Here is a 23,031-nt window from a genome sequence, read left to right as displayed (position 1 = left end):
AAGAATTTATGCTCAGCTCTGATAGAGATTGAATCGTGTCATACTATGCAACCGAGGAACCGGCTGACGTAATAGTTCTCCTCTATGGGCGCTTTAATGTTACGCTTACCATTCAGTCGTTTATGCTTATTTATGCTCGCATTAAAAAGCCACGATCAACATAATTGCTAACCGATTCGAAATGGGGAGGAAAAAATTGGACCCTCTTGGTAGAGCGTGGGTTTTTCTTCCTATGTTGGAACCTCATAAGCAAACTGCTGTAATTGAGGTTTTGTTAAGGCAAAAATCACCGGTCGTCGTAATAGCTCGGGAGAAAAAATTGTACAAAACAGCAGCCACGTGTTGTCGTTGATTCGACGAATCAAACTGCTGTCATTACTACTTGTGGCCATAAGTTGTATATTTGAGTTGTAGTTTGACAGGCACAATTTTGAAGTGAATGGCTGGCGGAAATTTATTGAATTGTGGAGCATGATACATAACTGGGATCTGTGATTCTTCTGGTTTGCTGCTTGTGCAACGCTAGAAGCACATTTTATGTTATGTTGTAAACAAAATAATACCACTTGAAAATTTATGTTAAAATATTTAGATCATTCTAATTGAAAAATGGGTTGAAAATTAAGGTAATATCAATGTACATAATTGGAGCATCTTTAAAGAATTTCCTATTCCCCAATTGCTCAATGAGGTTGTGTACATGTGTTTTTAGTCAACAGATTCATCGAAACATTTTAAAAAAATAGTGAAACTCCTCGCTGGTGGTCTCAAAAAGAATGTTGATAGACACTGAATCAGAAGCACCCTGAATGCTCAACCAAACAGATGCCATTTACTCCTTACGAGCATAGGCCATTTGAATTTCTGTTAACAACAAGCAAGGCAATCGTACATCCCTTTCTCTTTGTGGAAATTGTGTATCGGGCAGAAAGCCATTTGCTTTGACTCAATTGTCGAGGCGAAATAATGTCATTTTCTTGAACAATTTCCAGATACGGACAGCATCTCAATCGGCCGATACGAATTGTGGTTGGAGGATAAATTTCCTGTTTGTCGCACGTATCACCGCTCGTATCACTTAAATATCCTCAATCGCGTAGGACAATGGTAACCTCAAGAAAATTGTTGATTTAATTCAACAAGTGTCTTTTGGTAAAGTTTGGCAGATCCTTCAACAAATTACAATTTATTTTGTCTGGCCATGGGGTTTTATTGCTATATGATAAGAGAACAAATGAAAACTCCGCCATCGAGGGGATGTTAACTCTTTAGCAGGCATAGCACTTTTTAATCCCCAAAAGTATTATTTAGAGGGTCTCTCGAATTATATTAAAATCGTGGAAATTGAGCTCAATATCGAACCCTATCAAAATTTCACATAATACAAAGCAACACATCTCAAACTATTTATTAAAATTTTGAAATAAAAATCGGTTTTCAAAATGATGCTTCTGCAATTCAACTGCAGAATTGTGAGCAAACCCTTGGCCTCGTTGGATGAAGTAGCCATCTAAGATTACTTTCGCTGAAAGGTAATCAGCACCTGTAAAATGTACTTACTGCAAGTAAGAAGGCTAGCAACGGACTTTTCAGAGGATCAGTGGTATTGAAATTATTTATTATCCAGTCGACAATGCAAGATAATTCCTGCACAGGGGTGGAGATAGCGTAGTTGGTAAATCGATTGCCTTGTACGCAGATCCCCTGGGTTCAATTCCCAACCCCGCACACAGGGCTAGAGATTTTTCTAAAGAGATTTCTCTAACCCGACAAAGAGGCGAATGACCCTAAGGTTAAAACCTCTATAAACAAAAATAAAAAAAAAATCCTGCACAGCGGCCATTCTCGAACTAAAACAAAGCAACTCTTGGGGTTTTTGGTAATCCGAGAAGTACTGTGAACTCCTTGTCTGGCCTTAATCCTCCGAGACCAGGAATTACTTGCTTCGGTTTTTTTAACATTCCCGAAAGATGGTGTTTGATGAGCCCCATCAAGTGGTTTCTACTCGTCTTTACAAGGAAGTTTAGTTAAAGAAGCATCAGAGTAGCTCTCGTTAGGAGACCAAAGAGTGTAGAAGTTCGTTAGAGGTGGTGGCATAGCTTTCTTTAGCGTTTTTACAGTCATTATCCGCATAGATTGTACATTTGGACATGTCGACATATCATGCAGTTTCTCCACACAGAAAGGAACCTTTGCAGTATTATTACTGAAAGTATTATCCTTATAATTGGCCTGTGTTAAACCAAACAGGACCAAGCGCCATTTTGAGGTACTTTATCTAAAATCGCTCCAGCATCCAATGTAGCACCAGGAACTCTAATATCTGTTATGTTTTGGGAACCCAAATAGCAAACGAAAGCAAGCCAGTGTTCTTTAACTTTCTATGTAAATGATAAGTTATCGAAAAATTAATTTTGGTGCGAAAAATACACGAAAAAAATTATGGCGCTCAGCTCGGTTTGGCTTAACGCAGGCCAATTCTCGCTGGACTTTTCAAAGCGGGCCTTATTGGCACATTAGGTGGTTGTGTGACCCAATTGTTTGCAATTATGACTGTTCATGACTTGCGGTACAAACAGACAGATAGGTAGACGAATCTGGTACAAAGGAATGTAGTTTGGCAAAACCCAGCGAAGATCACCCGAAAAGTGTGTGATTGGTGGTAGGGGAGACCGGGGCTAGTTGGCGGTGTTTTCAGTTTTCAATTTTTACTGCTTTGATGTAGGTAGATCTTGAAAAATAGAACATGTGGCATGAAAGAGCAGACTGTTGGCAATATCACTGATTTTTTTAAAGTGTTTGATGCATTGTCTCCGTTCTTACAGACAAAAATATGTGACGTGGAAAATCCGCCAACTTACCCCGGCCCCGGGGTAAGTTGGAGGTATGTGAGGATACGCCAAAAACTAAGCAATCAAATGAAGATTCAATTACTTCAAGGGTCGTTTTGGAACGTGCTGAATGTTTTTTCGAGAAAACTGTATAAATACCAACATTTGCTATTATATTTCAGTTTCAATACCCCGGCACTTTGACGCGTACTCCCTATTCAAAAGCAAATTTTCGAAATTCTTCATGCAATTGACTGGAATAAATGTCGGAAATGGAACTAGCCCCGGGCTCCCCTATGGTTTAATTTTATTCCCCGCGGTTAGTACTGAATGCAAACGCTTGCAATCCAGTATTTTGACTGGATGAAGTAAGGGGTCCAGCTAACCCCGTAGTCCAGGAGATCCTCACACATCAAACTGGTTTCGAAGACAACGACATTGATCTCGACTTCTCCAGTAGGAACATACACACAATAGTCCTTTATGAAGAGCTCGCAGCAATCAGTACCGCTTGCCTGCTTTGAACTTGCCAACTCGACCCTGAGTATACCCGCGTATTTCGGCTACCAGGTCTTTAGAAATCCTCAATAGATTCGAAGATTAATTTATTAGCCGGAAGTGATCAAAAATAGACCGGTTGAGAGTTCCCAGCATTGCACCGTTTGAATCGAGAGGGCAAGGCCAGCTGGAGTTTTGAGAATCAAAACCATTTAGAGCTCCATTTAGCAATCCAAAAGGTGAAATCGGGATAAGCTCCCGTAGTGATGAAAAAATAATAATCACAGTTGTGTTGCCTTGCGAAGCACGGTGCCGTTGCCCATAGGTAGCCTAACTTATCTTGCTTGTAAGATTATCGATGTAGAATAAACATTGTATCTTTCGAGTCAATGAACTAATCAGAAGATTTAAAATCAGAAAGCACAGTCCCGCATCGCATCAGAATATGCGAATGAAAATTCATAAGAACAGGATTTAAAAGATAGGTCGGAAATTATATGCGGCCTTGATGATGGAAGAGAAATATTGAACACATCAGTAGTACACGAAGCTACTATTCCATAAATGCATACTCAGGGTAGCAGCGGTTTTGTTCGCCGAGAAAGTAGCTTCCTTCCTCACTGTGCGTCGCTTGGGGATCAAATAGTCCGCTATCTTTCGGATTATCATTTTTGTTCATGGTATCCTCAATGTTGATGTATAGATTTTCATTATTGGATGGTTTCGATTGGTTGTTAGGCTTACGAATCACGACAGCGTATCGATATTTTTTTATCATTTTTATCTTTGTTAACGGTATTGGCTGTAGTTTTGGAGGTAGCTGGTGCAGCCACGTGGCCTAAAACACAGTGCACAGGTTTCTATTGTTCTCCATCAATCGTTGCTGCCTGTTTGATGGATTTGGTTGCAGTTGTTGTTTTATTGATGGTTTTTATACGGAATTTTCCGTAGTGTGCCGTCCTCATACAAAACTGGCACATACGGGTCTGTTTTTCATATATTCAAAGCGGTCTTTGAAGACTGATAACGCTTCCTATTTTGTATTCTACGTTCGGGTAAGAATCGATACGTTAGATACGGCTCATTCTCACGATACGAACGATGTTGGACATGCCTGCAAGGAAACGCTCTTAATCGCATAGTAGCTAATTTATTAGTTGTATTTCTAAAATAGATTAGTTAATATTCGATACTGCTAAACGATTGTTGATTTCCCAAAGCTAATTTGTATTTGTTACAAAAAAACAGCGGCTGAAAAAGCTAATACGTCCAGTTGAAAATATAACACTGGCAGTTAGCATTAACGTATACCACATGATTCAACTCGTTAAACTATTTGTAGCAAAATTGGTTAATTCAAAAATTAATTTGTGATATAGTAATAAATATAAAAAAATGGAATTTTATTGCTTATGTTTTATAGCATTTTTATTTTTGAAAATACTCGAAAAATGAAAAATTATGAGTTAATAAAAATTGTGAATTTTAATGATTGAAATAACTTCAAATGTATAAAACCCGTAGAAATGATAATTAAAATGTTTTTGGGGGTCATCCAAGTACAGCGAGCTATAACTTCTTAAGCATTTAAACAAGAGACTTCGTGTATTCAGCAATGCTATTTCTGAAAGCAATCTCCAAAACTTTACCCATTTCTTTTACAAAAAAATAGTTCAGAAATCTCACTTATAGGAGAAATAATCACGAAAATCATAGCAGCAATACAGATGACAATCCTGCTATTTTTGAAGAGCAGTCCGTAAACACTATTGACGTAATTTCAATCGTTTCCACATTAACAATCAATCACCATTTGAAGCATTTTATTTTTCAAAAATTGCCATATTACTTTAATACACGGGATAAGCCATTGCTGTAATGTAGAAAGATGTCCATTTTGATAATTAAAATCTGTTTCGGAACATACCAAACTTGTCAGAATGATATTTAAAAAGTTATATTAATAAATTGGCTTCAAAGAGATCATCCACAAAAAACATGCAATAATGTAGAAAATGACTATGTGTCTTCAGTAAAGCTGTTGACAAAAGTTTGCTCTACAACTTTGCCGAACACATAAGTTTAATAAATGGACTTGCAAGAAAGTTGGTTTAATCATTAAAATAACAACACGTTATGAAAGGGCTTGTAATGTCCACAAATTTCTCCGAAGACGTCATTGACCCACATTTAACGATTCAGTCGATATTAATAGATCGCACGATTGTGGCAAAAAAAAACACTGTGCGATGAACTAATCGCGTAGTCGTGCCTCGATATTGTCTTCGTCCATATAAACTAAGATCTCGATGCTAACGTTGTTATACCCAACGACGGGTTGCATGTTGATATTCAGCCGCCGAGTAGGCTACGAGACTTCAACTGACTATGTAAACCATAGAAAGTCCTATTCGCAGTCGCCTCACTCGTTTTACTTTGTCGCTAACATGGCTATCACATGACACTTCTAAAATGTATATAAATTCATCGTCAACTTCATACCGCACTTGATCACTTTCCACCTCGGCATCCGCACCGTTCGGACTGCCTTGCTCTCTACCAGTTACCATGTACGTTGTCTTATCAAAGAGTATAGTCAGCGCGATTTTCGCAGCCCCTCTTTTAAAATGCAAAAATGCCTCTACTCTGCGATCAACGGTACTGTCGTCGATATCTTCCGCGAAGCCAAGAAGCTTGATTTTAACCCATTCGGCGACATGGTTGCCGAAGTTGTCTCATGTACAACATTTATGATCATTGGACGTCTGATACAGAACTACTACCCGAGCAAATTAAAAGCGCATAATACTCCCATGGTCATGGTCCAATTTTATACCCACTGCATGGAGTTTTGATAGTGTTTTGAATGGAATCAACCCATAAAAACACCATCATCATGGTCCGGCGGATCTCATATAAAAACTACATTTTGGTGCCTTAATGGGTTATTAGCACCATTTTACGATGTTTTGATGGGTACACAATTTTGCACGGACCATGATTATGGCCTTTTTAAGGGGTTGTATCGTATCTGAGCCCATGAGCACTAGCTGGGTTAAAAGCATCCTTAGCGAAAATTGGGCAACCATCCCCGGTGGGATCTTTGGTCGTAACGGGAAATGGTAGATCATCTGTGTTCCTTTGTTAGCATCGGCTCTAAACAGCGTCTCTTCCAGAACGGACGGCTGACGAAGAAATGCGTCTCGTCAGCTATATCCAAGATGGCAGCTACATTACGAGACTAAGTGCAGCAGTCCTTGTAAGACGGCATACCGAATAAAAACCGAACAACCCCGAAAAATGTAACATTAGATATAGGACAGACCACTGCTAGTACGATGCGTTACGCTGTGCCGATGATTTCGGCGGAACTGACTTCATTATGTTTCACAGCTGATTATCTAATATGCATTGCTTAAGAATTGATAAGTACGAGTTCATACCAGACCAATTGGATCCTGGATTCGGCGGAAAATCATGCAATATGTGAGAATTTTCTGTAAAAAAACGAAAAGACATATGAAATTCAAAAATCCGCGTGAATTTCAAAATCCGCGTAAATGAAGACCGCGTAAATTTAAGAATCCGCGTTGATGGAAACCTCGTCAATGGAAATCGCATAAATTCAAAAATCCACGTAAATGAAAGCCGCGTAAATTCAAAAATCCGCGTAAAAAACCTGAATGTATTTCCAAATATTCTTTGAATAAAGGAAACCAGATCAATAGAGCAAGACCAACTCTTGACGTTAGCAAAAAAAATATGGTTTCGAGAAAATCGCCATTTGAAGCCGCCATTTTGAATTTTCGAAAAAAAATCATTTTTTTATTAAATAAATAATGTATAAAAGATAAAAAAAGAAGTTCGTATGTCTTTTCAAATACTGCATTGATGTTCCGTTGAATCCAGGAGAAAGACATCAGACTCTGAGATTTAGAAGGGTTAAGGCCCAAGATTCGCTCCAAGCAAACAATGCGACCCATAAAGTATAGTTTCTTATATAGTCGTTTATTTAGTTTTCGAGTGCTTGGTCACTCGCAAAACATAAGATCTTTGTTAGTTTTTACATTTTTAAACTCTAGGCAGTCGGCTTCTGAGAGTAACCTATGTTTTCTAAATAAAGATAATTTGAACTCCAAACAGCTTGAGGTGGGATTATTGCTTATAAAAGCCAATCTTATCTCCGTAATTGATCAGATCACTATTTATTGCAACAGTATTTAGAGAGAGTTTAACTCTACGAAATATTTATAGAGTTAAAGCCACCGAATAATAGCACGTAATATGGACATGTAGTTGATGATGATAGCGTGAAATATTATAGATCATGGAAAGTATTTCCTACTTTTCATATCGGATTGCTTGTAGAATACGCGTGTGCGAGCAATAATAACGACCACCGAAGGTAAATACAAGGTATTGATAAACTAATTGACGGGTTTGTTAGCAACTTGAAATTAGACTAGTAAAGGCAGACGAGGAAAATTTTCAGTGCCTATTGACCCGTGCAGTGTCTGAAAAAGTGCCAAATTTACAAATATTTAGGACCTATGTTCTCATACAAACAAATCGGTTCTCATTTGTTTTCATAGAAATTAGAAATAAACATTCAATAAATATTACTGTTACTATTATCTATCACATACAATAAATCAATCCTTCAGTGTCTCAAAACATGGTACATTTTAATAATTTAGATCTTGACTGCAAATTACTGTAGTACTCCTCTTGGAACATTCACTGACTATTCGTACAAAGCCAATTTAATTATATAAACTTGAAAAGGCTACCAACCGTACAATCTAATCGACATGTCGACCGTGAATTACAATAAATTTTCTCTCGTGCTTGGAAAACAAAAACAGCGTCACAATGGTGCCCTTGGCAATGACATACCAGAAATACTTTCTGCAGGCCCACTAGTACTTCAATCTAGATCGACGCGAACTATGCATCAACCGCCAAAAAATGTGAATTGCCTTTCGATTACATCATTTTGCTTCCATGTGTTCCTCGGTGTAAGTTCAAATACTTTCAACGCGAACGGGTATCAAATTCGTCGCCCCCTATCGCCACATTTAACAGCTTTCGTCCACAGCTGCTATCGCTCTCCAGTCAGCGGACGAGAAAGAATCACGTCAACTTGCATGTCAAATGTTGCATGTTCTGCTCCTCCAGGGCAAACCCCAATGCTCTACGGAATGAGAAACCACCGCAATTACGTCAGTACTTTGGCGATGCATAAAATGACATTGGGAAACATTGTGATTAGAATAATTTGCTTTGTATAACTCAGTTATGGCCTAGCCAAACAAATCCCATGCATGTCGCTAATAGACGCTTGTAGCTTGTAAACTGACTCACTCTTGACAGTAAATATTTGTTTGCCTTGGTACAGATTTTTTTTTATCTGATAATTTTGTGTTTGTTCAAGCTTAGATCTCTCCGTAAACATATGTGGGTTAGGTAGGTCATTTTGGCAATTGAGTTCGTTTCAGAAGTTGTAGGCCTAAACCAGTAGTATCGGTTCAGATTGAGGGCAAGCCGCTCGGATCTGATTGAACGGTGAGTGAATTTCCCGGCCACATCTTATAATGCATATAGAAATAAATACTTTGATCATGAAAACAAACAATTTCCATGCGGTTTAAACTTTTCCGCAACCCGACGACGCCATGCTCATAATTTATCTTTGTCAAGTGAGCCGGATTTGTTGATTTTTGCCGTCCTAGTCCGCCTTGTGTAAATATACAGTCTATATCAACATTCGGTCGGCGGAGAAGGTTGATTGATTGAAAACTGTTTGCGCTCCGCTCGGGTCACCATAGGACCGACCAGCTACCGAGACCAGCTGATTGTCCGGGACACCAACCGGTTGAGGTTTTTGTAAACCGACGCAAACTAACGCCGGTGTCCCAGATCATCGTTGTACAAATATGATGATCGAAAAATAAGAAATCCTGCAAATTGTGGAACATGTGTAAAATGCCGGTTCGCAGATTGGATGGCGGGGCGATGTTGTCATGGCAAGTCAGACGCGTTATTGAACAAATACACGAGCCAAGCCTAGTGGTTGGTGAGTCGCATCTGGTGACGGGTGCGTGGTAAAAATAAAAAGTGACGTCGCCACGTCTCACCATGGCGGCTCAGCTGACGCGGATCAAAGTCCAAAGTGTGCAAATATTTATGGGTTAGGGCCAATAGTAGACGGAGGGCAAATAGGCCGATTGTTTGACTTCCGAGGTTTGAAAAAAAACACGCTAAAGTTGACGTGTCTAGTTTAGGTAGATCTGATTTTCCAGGGTCATTTGAACGTAATCACGTTATATATGGGGTTATACCTCGCAGCAAAAATGTTTAAGATTCTGAAGTTTACTTCAATACTTCAATAAGCCTTGTGCTACTTTGGCTCAAACCGGAATCTGAGCCATTCAATTAAATTGTATATCCGATGAAATGGTTATCTAATCCAAACAACAAATGCAGCAACTGCTTCGTACGTATTTGTCTCGACCATCACCCATCCAATCCAATCGAAAACCTGTCCGTACACAGCTCCGTCTTCGGCCACCAACCTGATCTGCTCCATATCTTACGAGTTGTCACCACGTCGAGCAAATCTGCTCCAGTTAGTAAGTTGTTCACCCTCATTACAAATGCATAACAATCTGGCCGACGCAAAAGTGTGCCTGGATTTCAAACCAAATAAAGCGATGAATTAACCAAAGTGCGATAACATAAATCAAACAACAACGACTAGTCGGTGGTGGCATGGCAAATCACACCCACCTACCTTACCCGTGTCCGGGGGACAGTAATCCAGATGTGGATTGTTCAAGACCAGTAGCGTGAAATGGTCTCTTTATGCACAGACTACACCACCAGCTGTTTGTGAGGTACCTGCAGTTGTCAACATCGTCGTCGGCATGCTCCGTAAGGCGATAAGTTCTGGACGGTGTAATAAGACTACGAAAGTGTTGCAGCAGCAGTAGAAACACCGCCAGAGGTTAAAGAAATAAAGACGCGGCTTTATGTCTTAGATTTATGAGATCTGTTGTAACAAATTTATCGATAGTTTTATGTCGGCCCATGTCGACGAGTCTAACGACCTGGGAAAGGGAACTACGCTTTGTCATGTAATATGCGGTTCACAAGCTGTTGTTTGACAGACAGTGATAGACATATGTAGGCTATTGTGTTGTTTTTCTGCGACAAACTGCTTGGTTTCCTTTGGAGATATGTGCAGTAACCTGGTGGGGTTAAGCTTGCAACCGCATATACAGAGAGTGTTGCAGTCTATCTATAGACAGGAAAACAAAATATTATAATGCATGAATTTTTTGATAATTTTTATTACGAATAATTGTAGCTAAAATATTGGACTGCAAACCAATTGCGACTTGAAATATCCTAAAATTTGTCAACGAAAAAGTCGTAGTTTAGACTCGTGTTGACTATTAATATAAGTGTAATGAAAGCTACGCGTTACGTTGCATAAGCAAGTAATGTTGCACTTCGTACTTCGTAGAATGAAGTAATACGAGAGTGTCCCCGGTTATGGACCGGGTTTTGTTTTTTGTCCATGGGATTTGTTTCAATGATTTGAACGCTAACTTCTATATACCATACGAAAGGTGTAACAAATACCTAAATTTACGTCGAAGAAAGTATATCGATTCAGTTTGAAACACAAAGGCTGCGAGTTATTTTTTCAAAAGATTTTTTTTTGCCAATCAAATTTATGTCCCTGGTTGTGGGCCTCCTAGAAAACACCAGAAAATGAAAAAATATGAAGTAAAACCCACGTAGATTCACCACTTTACATCCAGTTCAAATTCATAATGGACACATGTGCATTAGACTGCCCTGGAAAATGATAAATTTTTGAAAATTTTCGTCCCACCAGGATTATTTATTCCAAATTTGAAGCAAGTTGGACATGTCTAGCTACCGTACCTGAAAGATATATGGGATTTTTCGACAATTTAGATAGAGAAACCAGAGGCGACGCGTGGTTCCACCGTTAACCTGTTCAATATATCACGAGGGCCCTCAAAATGTCACGAAATAAGCAACTGATCAGAAACGTCACTAATTTAATTCCATAAGACGTTTCTGATCACATGATTCTTAATTTACCGTAGAACAAGAGCAAAAAATATATTACATCTTTCAAATGGGATAGCAATTGGAATTTTCCAAATGCAATTAATTAAATCCAGAGAACTTTTTTTCCAATATCATAGAAAAACTGCATTCAATATCTAGCACTCATGATTAGAACATCTCCTGATTTGAGTTTGTCTATTTTACACTTTGAGTATACATATTTTCAGCATGTAAATGCAAACAACAAACAGTTTCTTTCATTTTTATCGTTGAACCAACCAAATACATACGCGCTTACAAGTATGTCCCTCCCAAGGGGAGAAACATTTTGTTAGGCTACCCAAGAGAACAAGCGTATGAACGTATGGCGCAATGTGTTTGAAAATTATAGAGTACTTGACAATCTGTAACTGTATTAGTGTGTTCAACGATTTGTTTTCCTCCACCTGTCATAATTTCTGATAGCTGGAGGAAACAAATCGAAAAAAAGCTTTTCGGTCAGATTATTTGCATGGTGGATCGAACCCAACCAGTATTGAAGTTTCCGGAATAAGTTTCACAATGACACACTGCCCATGATCGCATATGTGTCCCTTTTTCTATGGGATTTCCTATCTTTATGGGACTGACTTGCGATCATAGGTAGCACAGAGCATTTAAACACCATTATAAATACTTTGGGCAAGCGATTTCAAACGTTTAAATTGACGGACAGGTTTACATATGCTGGAGGAAAACAAACTCCCAAGTAGTGTGAGTGAAATCATTTGCATAGAACTCTATAAAGCGCTCTCGTTTTGCACATAGCTCCAACGCCCAGCAATGCACGCTGGTTCAATATTTGATTTGAACCGGTGCAAAAGGGAATAGAAAAAGCAGTCGTCCTTGACACTCACCCTGTTATTCCAGCCATCGCTCATCAAGCTGGCACCATCGATGGCCTTGTACGCAGCCCACCTGGGTTCAAGTCCCAACCCCGCATATAGGTTTAGAAATTTTTTCTTTAGATATTTCGCTAACCCGAAGAGGCGAATGACCTTAAGGTTAAAACATCTATAATCAAAATTAAAAAAAAATTAATTGTCTACAACTTTGTCGAAGTCTGCAAGACAATTCGTAGAAGTTATTAAATTTTATACACAGTGTTATTAAATTTTAAACAATATCTGAGTCAGTTTTACATTGTGTATTCCTATTCGATTCCTACGAACTATACCTTTTTTTGAAATAATGGTTAGTTTTAGCTCAATAGTATGCTTGTACAAAAATTCTTCGACTCATATTTTGGTTAGAAAATTTTAGTTTCGCCTGTGACCGCATAGAGGGCACCAACACCAACTTTTAAATGAACTAATTAAACTGCGATTAAATATACTTAAACGCAACAAATACGAGTGACACAAATATAATGATTTTTCAAGGTGACCCACAAACGGGTACTAGAAAGGTGCCACAACCGGGAATAATGACATTTTGCCAATGATATACAATTTCCTTCCTCTCAATGATCTTACTTTTTTCAACGAAGCACACCTCTAAAATCTTTATTATGCTTTTTTACTTAGTCACAAAAAGCAGGAAAGTCACTTTCCCACTGATTTTTCACTCTGAATCGTTAAGTGACCATGCAAAGCATTGTGATTACTCCTAACGGTTTCGGAAGTCCCGAGGAAGTTTCGTGGCCAAACTTTAGTGTGAACTTATTATATTCGGGGGAGAGTATAGGTAACAAAGTAACATGCTTTGACTTAAAAATGACACTAAACAAAGCAGGAAAAAAACCAAAACAATATTTTGGCCCAACATTTATCGAAATCATGATTCGAAATCTAAATCAGTGGAATAGTTTGAAGTTAATATAACTTTTCCTGTTATTATTTTAGGCAAACCAAACTTCGAAAATTCTAACTTTTTAAATTATCAGACTTTTTACCCCGGCCGCGGGTAAGTTGGCGGTATGTATGGATACGCCAAAAAATAACCAATCAAATGAAAATTCAAATACTCCAGGGGTTCTTTTGGAACGTGCTGAATGTCTTTTCAAGAAAACTGTACATTAACCGGCATTTGATATTATATTTCAGTTGCAATACCCCGGCCTTTTGACTTTGACACGTACTTCATATTCAAAAGCAAATTTTCAAATGAGGGATTCCATGAGAAACCGGCCGACCGCAAAATATGACCATCGTCGATTCGAACGAAACTTTGCAGGTGTGTTCGCTGTATGAATCTCCATGATATTCTCTGGCAATTGGAATATTTTGATACAAGAGTAATTTTTCAAAATGGCGCAAACGTTTCTACGTGTATGAATTTCAATTTTTTTTTGTTCGATTACTGTATTTTATACAGCAAAACTATCTAAGAAAAAGTTACAGGGAATGAATACTTCTGTCCGAAAAAATATACACTGAAAAAAATGTTGTCATTTTTCAAAAAAAAACAAAAATTTATGATAAAAATTTAAATTGCGAAAAACCCATTTTTTAAATTTTTTATATTTTGTTACCAAAAACCTAAAGAGAAAAGAAACATTTTGATTGTGATTGCATGATGGAGAAAAAATCGGTAAAAAAGTTTTTCTAACAATAACTTCGTACATGTTTTTAAATTTCATACTAATTGACATACAAAATTGTAATTTTATTACAGAATATAATTCTAAGCACCATTTAAAATCAAAATGCATTTAACAAGTCTTCCAAAATGCGACAGTTTTCGAGATATTTGAAATTTTGCTACTTCAAAAACAATTAATTCGTGTAATTATGCTCTTTTTAAAAGTTATTCGCGTTACACCATCAAAAAATGTCAAAAATTTAATGTTTATCGTTTTAAAGACGTAAAAGCAACTTTTTTAGTGTATTTGGATCCTGGAGAAGCTTTCAATAACTTTCCTAACAACAACTTTTGACATTTTTTTATAATTCTTATTATTGCAGTCAAAAATACAATTTTCTTTTTAAATATGATTCTAAACGCCATTTTAAATCGAAATGCTCTTAACAAAAAAATTCTAAAATGTGGTAGTTCTCGAGATATTTTAACTTTTGTTTTAACAACACAATTATTTTGTTTTATTACGACCTTTTCATAAGTTAGTCGCGTTTCTCCATCAACAATAATAGGTTTTTCAAAAGGCCCGTAAACTTTCGTGCAACTTTCTCTTTGACATCAAGGCGATATTGTAAACCATTTGAAAGTTACATGAAAGCAACCAAAATATATTTCAACCATAGGGTCTGTTGTTTAAACTATATAGCTGAATCATATGTTGGTTGTTTTCATGTAACTTTAAAATGTTTCACAATATCGCCTTGATGTCAAAAAGAAAGTTGCAGGAAAGTTTACGGGCCTTTTGAAAAACCTATTATTGTTGATGGAGAAATGCGACTAACTTATGAAAAGGTCGTAATAAAACAAAATAATTGTGTTGTTAAAACAAAAGTTAAAATATCTCGAGAACTGCTACATTTTAGAAAATTTTTGTTAAAAGCGTTTCGATTTAGAATGGCGTTTAGAATCATATTCAAAAAGAAAATTGTATTTTTGACTGCAAATAGTAAGAATTATAAAAATATGTCAAAAGTTGTTGTTTGGAAAACTTTTTTATTGAAAGCTTCTCCATGATACAAATACACTAAAAAGTTGCTTTTACGTCTTTAAAACGATAAACATTAAATTTTTGACATTTTTTGATGGTGTAACGCGAATAACTTTTAAAAAGAGCATAATTACACGAATTAACTGTTTTTGAAGGAGCAAAATTTCAAATATCTCGAAAACTATCGCATTTTGGAAGAATTTTGTTAAATGCATATTGATTTTAAATGGTGCTTAGAATTATATTCTGTAATAGAATTACAATTTTGTATGTGTATTAGTGTGAAATTTAAAAACATGTACGAAGTTATTGTTAGGAAAAAAAATTTTACCGATTTTTTCTCCATCATGCAATCACATTCAAAATGTTTCTTTTCTCTTTAGGTTTTTGGTAACAAAATATAAAATTTTTTAAAAAATGGGTTTTTTCGCAATTTAAATTTTTATAATAAATTTTTGTTTTTTTTTTGAAAAATGACACAACATTTTTTTCAGTGTATACTTTTTTCAGACAGAAGTATTCATTCCCTGTAACTCGTTCTCAGATAGTTTTGCTGTATAAAATACAGTAATCTAACAAAAAAAAATTGAAATTCATGCACGTAGAAACGTTTACGCCCTTTTGAAAAGTTGCTTTTGAGTCAAAATAATCTTATTACCTGTGGAAAATATTTAGTCTTGCATGACGGTGAAACGTGTAAAGTTTCATTAGAATCTAAGATGGTCGGTCACGATTTTAAAGATTTTCGGACGGATCGTCGTGGAATTCCTCAAATGTCTTCAGGCGATTGACCGAAGTCAATGTCTCATGCATTGACGAGATACATAAGAAAAAGATTTTCTTACTTTGGAGTGAATTCCAGAAAAGAAATTGATGACTATTTTTTGCGCTGTAATACCGCCAACTTGTCCCGCGTGCATAACCGCCAACTTACCCCAACATATTAAAAAAACTATTTGAAAAATAACGAGTTTATGGATTGGTGTGATATCTATACGGATACTGAAAGCTCTTTTCAAGTACTATCGAAAAATATAAAATATATTTTTAATCAACCTAAATAACACAAAGAGTTAAGAATATAGAAAATTTACTTGGTATGGTCGGAAACACAATATCGCCCACAACTGCTACAAAATAAAATGTTTTGCAACAAAAACACATTGGTTAATAGGTGTCACAGAACTTGAAGTACACAATGGGAGGCAGCGCTATAAGTCTAATAGAAACGAAGAAAAAGGCATTCCGCCAACTTACCTCAACCGCCAACTAGCCCCTACCAAAGTAATTTCTCTACTATTTAAAAACTCTGAAGGTTATATGAAAGATATATTAGCAAAATATAAAAAGTTATAAAAAAATTGGTTTTTGAGAAACTGTCTTTTAGTAATATGTTTAAATTGAATGGATAATGTAAAACATATAGTTTCTAAATTAGTTATTGGAGAGGCGTTTCGAGCTCCTCTTATCAGAATCCAACAGTACTAAGCTAACTCTTTACCACACTGGGTTAGGAGCAATATCCTTGAGTTCCAGGTCTCTGTAGGTAGGTTCATCTATGTATATGGAGAATCAAAAATTTGGATACGGAACTACATTGCTTCAGGGCAGTAACATATCAACTGATATAATGTTCCGTCGTCGGATTCACAAAGATCACACGAATAATACTCAGCACACTGAATAGTAGTCATGTGATAATTGAGTTTGCAATGTCCAGTCAGTGCCATGACTAGAATTCTGTGATTATGCTTGGAAAAATGCAGCAAATTCTTTGACATTTTCGCATTCACATCCGGCAGAATTGTTTTTGCTTGAACGCAAGTTTGCAAGCTACGCCGATGGTTGGCATGTTTTGCTGACAGTGGTAGAACTAATTCTGGACCAACAAAGTCAATCACAGCGTCCGCTCTAACCAATTCGTCTACTCATGCATTTCCAGTAATATCGGAATGACAGGCTATTCATAGAAGGTAGATAGCATTTGAAATGCCAAGCTCTCCAATTTAAGTTCGACATGCGATTGCTAATTTCGATCTCAAATCTATCGAACTATGTGCTTTCAGGGCAGCCTGACTGTCGGAGCAGAAATAGATTCATTTACCGCAAATTCCCTGTTGAAGTGCCGATTGCACGCCACACAGAATTGCGATAATTTCTGCTTGGAATACGGTACAGTATCTATCAAGCGAATGAGATTGGTTTAATCTCATTTCACGACAATAGACTCCAGCACCGGCTCGACCCTCCAAACAAAGACCTGTCAGTATAACAAACTACATATTCTTCAAGTTGTCGCTCCATCCAACCAGACAGCCATTCCTCTCGAGGAGGAATTCTCACAATGAAAGTTTTAAAAGGAAACTACATGTGAGCGTAAGGTCCCTGGGAGCAAGTGTATACTCATTCCAAGTAACCATTTGGTGTCATAGTCTTGTGTGGCTAGTTGCATGACCTTTTGGGTTACTGTTCCAAAGCCCAGTAACTTTAAGACGGAATGCACAAGAAAGTGCTACTTGTTTCAGAGACACATACAGTGGTTTTATATTCAAGAGTGCTTCTAGAGCAGCAGTAGGTGTCATCGCAATCAAGACCATCCTCTGAAGATAGTTTAGCTTTGATTGGATTGTCATAACTTCTCCCTTCTGCCACCAAACGAGGCAACCGTATACCAGTATTGGTCTATCGATTGTTGTATAGATCCACAGTATGTCTACATTGGCCGAAGACCATGAAAGCTTTCTTGATTCTTAAATCGATGTGAGTCGTCGAATTAGTTTTGAGACAATAATAACCCCAATGTACTTAACTTGATCTGCGACAACAATTTCAGAGTCAATGAACTGCAACGGACGAGCTCCGGTTGTGATCCTTCGTTGCGTGAAAAGCACCATTTATGTTTTATTTGGATTAACTGATAGTCCAACTTCAAGACACTATTGGTCAACAATACATGAAGCTTGTTGCATCAAATCAAAAAATGTGTAAGGACCCGAATGACAACAGTTAAAGGGTCTTAAATAAAGACAAAAAAATTGTTAATGCAAATACCATTATTATGTGATAATCATCGGCGAAACTATACGTCGGAAAAACAAGCTCATTATGTTTCCGCGACAAACCGTCGGCGACAAGGTTCCATAAACCACCTTCAGGACATCCGCAGACACTCAGTTTCTTTGTCTCTACTTGTCTTAACAATGAACACAGTTGTCGATTGCTAAGCATTGCGTGCATCAAGTTCGTGATATATGAAGGTACTCCATGATCTCGTGCTGCTTTCAAAATGAATTCGAAAAAGCACCTTCAATATCAAGAAAAACTCCTAGACTTGATTGCGTTTGTAGAAAAGTTTTTTAAGTGTTGTTGACGACATTGTGTAACAGAACGTAGTAGTAGACTTCCCCCGCTGATAAAGGGCGAACACGAAATTATTGCGACACATTCAACAGGGCATAACTTTTTTACCATTGGGTAAAAATCAGCCAAATTTTGCACACTTTCTCATTGATGTGTATTGTTTACATGCTGTCAAACTCGAAGTTGTGTTTTTCGATTCAACGAAAATGGAGGTGAACCAACGCGAGTCGAGAGAACAAATGCTTTCCAAACACCTGGAGTTTCCTGACCTGTCGCACCGGCAGTTGGGAAAAATGTTGAACATTCACCATTCACCAATTCTCCAGAGTGTTGAAGCGGTTCCAGGAGCGGTTGACGTTGGACCACGGCAAAGGAGCTGGAAGAAAACCGGGACCGGAGAACAAAAAGACGGAGGGAAAGGTGAAGCGGATGATTAAAGCAAATCCCAACCTCTCAAGCCGTGACTTGGCTAAAAAGATCGGCATGTCGCAGAGCTACGTCCAGAATGCAAAGAAGAGAGCTGGACTACATACATACAAGGTACAGAACTCCCCAAACCGCGATGAGCGGCAACAATCGACGGCTAAAACTCGGGCACGGAAGCTCTACGAGAAGATACTGACAAAATATGGCTGCTGTGTGATGGACGACGAAACGTATATAAAAGCGGATTTTAAGCAAATTCCGGGGTTGGAGTTTTTCACCGGCAAGAGCAAGTTCTATGTGGACGACAAATTTAAGAAGAAGAAAATGTCAAAGTTCGCCTCCAAATATCTCATTTGGCAGGCGATCTGCTCTTGCGGACTGAGGAGTGAGCCTTTCGTAACAAAGGGCACAGTAAATGGCGAGATCTACAAATCTAAGTGCCTCGAGAAGCGCCTTTTGTTGTTCTTGCAGCAGCACGACGAAGCTCCGCTATTTTCGCTAGATTTGGCATCTTGCCACTATTCTAAAAGTGTCCTGGAGTGGTATGAGGCCAATTCTGTCCATTTTGTTCCAAAGGACATGAATCCCCAAACTGTCCGGAGCTGCGCCCGGTGGAGCAGTACTGGGCAATGATGAAGCGGGAACTTCGGAAGAGCAAGAAGACAGTCAAAGACGAGAAGGACGTATTAAGAAAATGGAAAAAAACTGAGAAACTGGTACCAGATGACACTGTAAAGACTTTGATGGAGGGCATCAAGCGAAAATGCGTTCAATTTTACACTCAAGGCTCCATCGATTAACTCTTCTTTTGATTTTTGAAGTGAATATATGTATAAAACTACCCTAAAATTTTGGTTTGATTTTAAACATTATAAGAAAATTGGCATGACATTTTCGGTGTCGCAATAATTTCGTGTTCGTCCTTTATGCATGTTGCATTGCAGGCAACGGGTGCTCACCCAAGCTAACATCCCGAATGTAGTGGTCAATTAAACGTTCCGCTAATTTAAGAAGGAAGGAGGTCAGACTGATCCGTCTAAAGCTCTTTGCCTCCTCATAAGTGACGCGGACACCTTTGGGAATGAATTTTACAGTAATTTCCCGCCACGCTAATGGAATGTATCCTGTTGAAAGACTACCTCTTTCAAAATATGCTTGATGTGTTCCTCTTTGTAGTAGAACAAAAAGAATCCATCTTTTCCTGGAGACTTATTATATACGAAGCAAAACTTTCAATCGCCCATTTGATCGATTCGGTTGTCGTAATTATGCCCAAGAATCAGAACTACCTGTAAAGAACTCAGGCGCAGTCGTCAGTGATGGCTCCGTACAGCCTGGAAAGTTTGTGTCAAAAAAACAGTTGAGTCCTACATCTTCGTCAGACGAGTGAGTATTCACCATTAGTAGTTCTAGTCGAACTGACATGAAAGTCTTTCGAATTCGAAAGTAACTTATTCGATCTGCTAGTCTCGTCGAGGCTTGAGACATTTGTGCAGAGACTTTTCCAACCACTTCGCTCAGAGTTTCTATATTCTTTGCGAGTCAACTTCAATGCCTCCGACCCGTCCCTGCGTCTGCTATTCCAAACTTTTCTACATAACTTTTTGAGTCGAACAAGTTCGGTATTCCTCCCAGGTGGTCCTCTAGAAGCTAGCATAACTCGAAGCGGGCAGGCCTCTTGGTATGCTGCTACTATGAGTGAGTTTGTTTTAACCACGACCTCATCCAAGTCTCCTGGATATTCAATCGTCGGAAAAAAAACCCTGAAACCTAGTCGCCCAGCCCTCTTCGTAAAGGTCCCCTCACGGCTCAATCGCATTCTCACAACACGAAATCCTATGGGAAAACCGGGAAAAAGTTTATCCAAGTGGATTCCAGTTCTCCGTAAGGTATCCGTATTTGCTATATACACGGGGGTTTTAATCTCTTATTCTCAGTTGTTTTTGAATTCGACGTGGTGAAAATAGACTGAATTTATTTTGTTGCTTGCACTGGTTCTATCGAAGTCGAGGTCGCTTGGAGTTTCTGAACTGAAAGTTTCCTGGTCACATCTTCCTTCGGAAGAGAATTAAGGCCGCTGGTCTTGGTCCACATGTCAATTAGTCAGCGGTAATACTGGTTACAGACAGATATTTTTTTGACTGATTGTAAATAATTACTATATTGTTTATAAAAGCTATTTAAACATGAAGTGATCATTCCACTTAGTCAAAACAATGCGTATTTGGTCTGCATATTAGTTGCTCTATGAATCAGGTTCCTAGATTGGTCAATACACGCAATTATAATTTGTGCATCCCAAAGATATGTCAACTTCATCGGTGTCACGGTGGATGCGTGTTTCCTTACAATGCCATTGCATCAGCGAACAAAATGTGCAATTTTGACATAAAGTAAATTTTAAACAGAGATAAAATCTGAACGGAAACAATCCTATCACACTATGGTGGCTCTTTTTCAAAGGTTACATTGCTGACGAATCACTACGTAAAATGCCTGTTTTAACCCACCTAGCGGTGCAATTGTGCCTTTCTCATTTACTAATTGATTTAATGTCTGGTTACGTTCAAAATTACATTGTGGAAATGTCTATTACATTCTTATTACCCTTGATAATCATATATAAGTGCACGACTATCACGAACCTGATAAGCAACATGTCGACGCTGACACACTTGAAACAAACAAAAATATAATATTTTATTAGCTTAATCAGCGTGAGTTCAATGTTGTGTTCATGTTAACATATTTTGAAATGCGGGGTGATGGAGGTCCAACATCCAACTGCATTTTATATCTTCCATTTGAGATTAGGTTAGTTAAAATTGGTTCATTCATCATCGAAGTGGCTTTAGTTCTGGAATATGCCCGGAACCCGGGACTTCCGAAATTATCGATAGTGAACAATGTATTCCAATAATCTTTGATTCGCCATCAGTGATCTAGGCCTGCGAATCGAAGTAATTTGATGTGCATTTCAATAAATTTTTAACCTATGAGGTATTACGATTGTACTGGTTTATATGAAAAATTCCTATGTCACCGCAATAATCAAACTGTAACTCCGGAACCAGAAGTCAGAACCGATTGGAATTCAATAGCAGTCAATGGGAGTATTATACCTTTCATTTGAAATCAAGTTTGTAGAAATCGGTTAAGAGTTTGAATACGTGTAACATAGTTCGGACATCATAGGGTTACCAGTTTATATGGGAAATTGCTGTGTGACCGCACTCTTCAACCCGTAGCTCCGGAACCGGAAGTCCGATCAACTAAAAATAGCGTCTTATGGGTGCGTTATACCATTCATTTGAAACTAAGTTTGTGCAAATCGGTTCAGCCATCTCTGAGAAAATTGAGTGACTTTATTTGACACACACATACATACGCACACACAGACAATTCGCGATCTCGACGAACTGAATCGAATGGTATATGACGCTTGGCCCTCCAGGCCTTTGTCATATGTCATACGGTCACCAAATTTAATTATTATTTTTAGGGGAAACAACCAAATCGTTAAAAGACGAGTTGTACGATCATTTACAAGTTTCATTTCAGAACGATAAACGACTGACCAGTTGTTTTACTTACGTCAAATCTTCAATGGACTGTTGTAGTAAGACTAATTTAGCAGGGTAGTATAATCCAGATTGGATAAAAATCCTTCCGCAGAGTCTTCTATCGGGTCTTTATTTCGAACATAGCCTATTCCCACAAGTAAACATGGGTACAATAATGAGAAGAGATATAAAATTCCATTGCATAAGTATTCATAAGTTAACATCCATTTCAAATGAAGTTGCTTGCTGTAAAAACTCAACCAGAATACTCTAACACCCAAAACTTCCATAATCCATTACATTCCATCCATGCATCCATTAAACCATTCATTTAATTCACACTGATCCCACCATTCTCTGGCCTTAAAACTGACGGAGCCCAAAAGCGCTTATCCTCACCCTTCTTGCCCCTTCAAAACAAATGCTCAACACTAAGGTTTTCGGTTGTTCGTCGTTTATATGTTGTGTAATTTTCGTTCTGTTCGTTGCGATATGTTTTGCTTCACTATGAAAAGATGTACTGCTGCTTTTTATCTGTTCAACAGGCCAAAGCTATTCACGTTCATTAGGACCCACTTTCCGGTCTTTAGCTAATGCAGCTTATCTCTATGTACCATTACACAAATGTGCCGAACTA

At 37.9% G+C, this 23,031-nt stretch overlaps 1 protein-coding gene across 4 annotated transcripts in view; it reads left to right on the top strand.

Moving 5' to 3' along the window:
• The window catches only part of LOC131682379 (protein bunched, class 2/F/G isoform), a 449,872-nt gene that overhangs the window by 125,879 nt on the left and 300,962 nt on the right, over positions 1-23,031 (top strand). The window lies entirely within an intron of this gene.

The sequence above is a fragment of the Topomyia yanbarensis genome, chromosome 2 (assembly GCF_030247195.1).
Source record: "Topomyia yanbarensis strain Yona2022 chromosome 2, ASM3024719v1, whole genome shotgun sequence".
Classification (NCBI taxonomy): Eukaryota; Metazoa; Arthropoda; class Insecta; order Diptera; family Culicidae; genus Topomyia; species Topomyia yanbarensis.
This window is presented reverse-complemented; position numbering and strand designations above follow the sequence as displayed.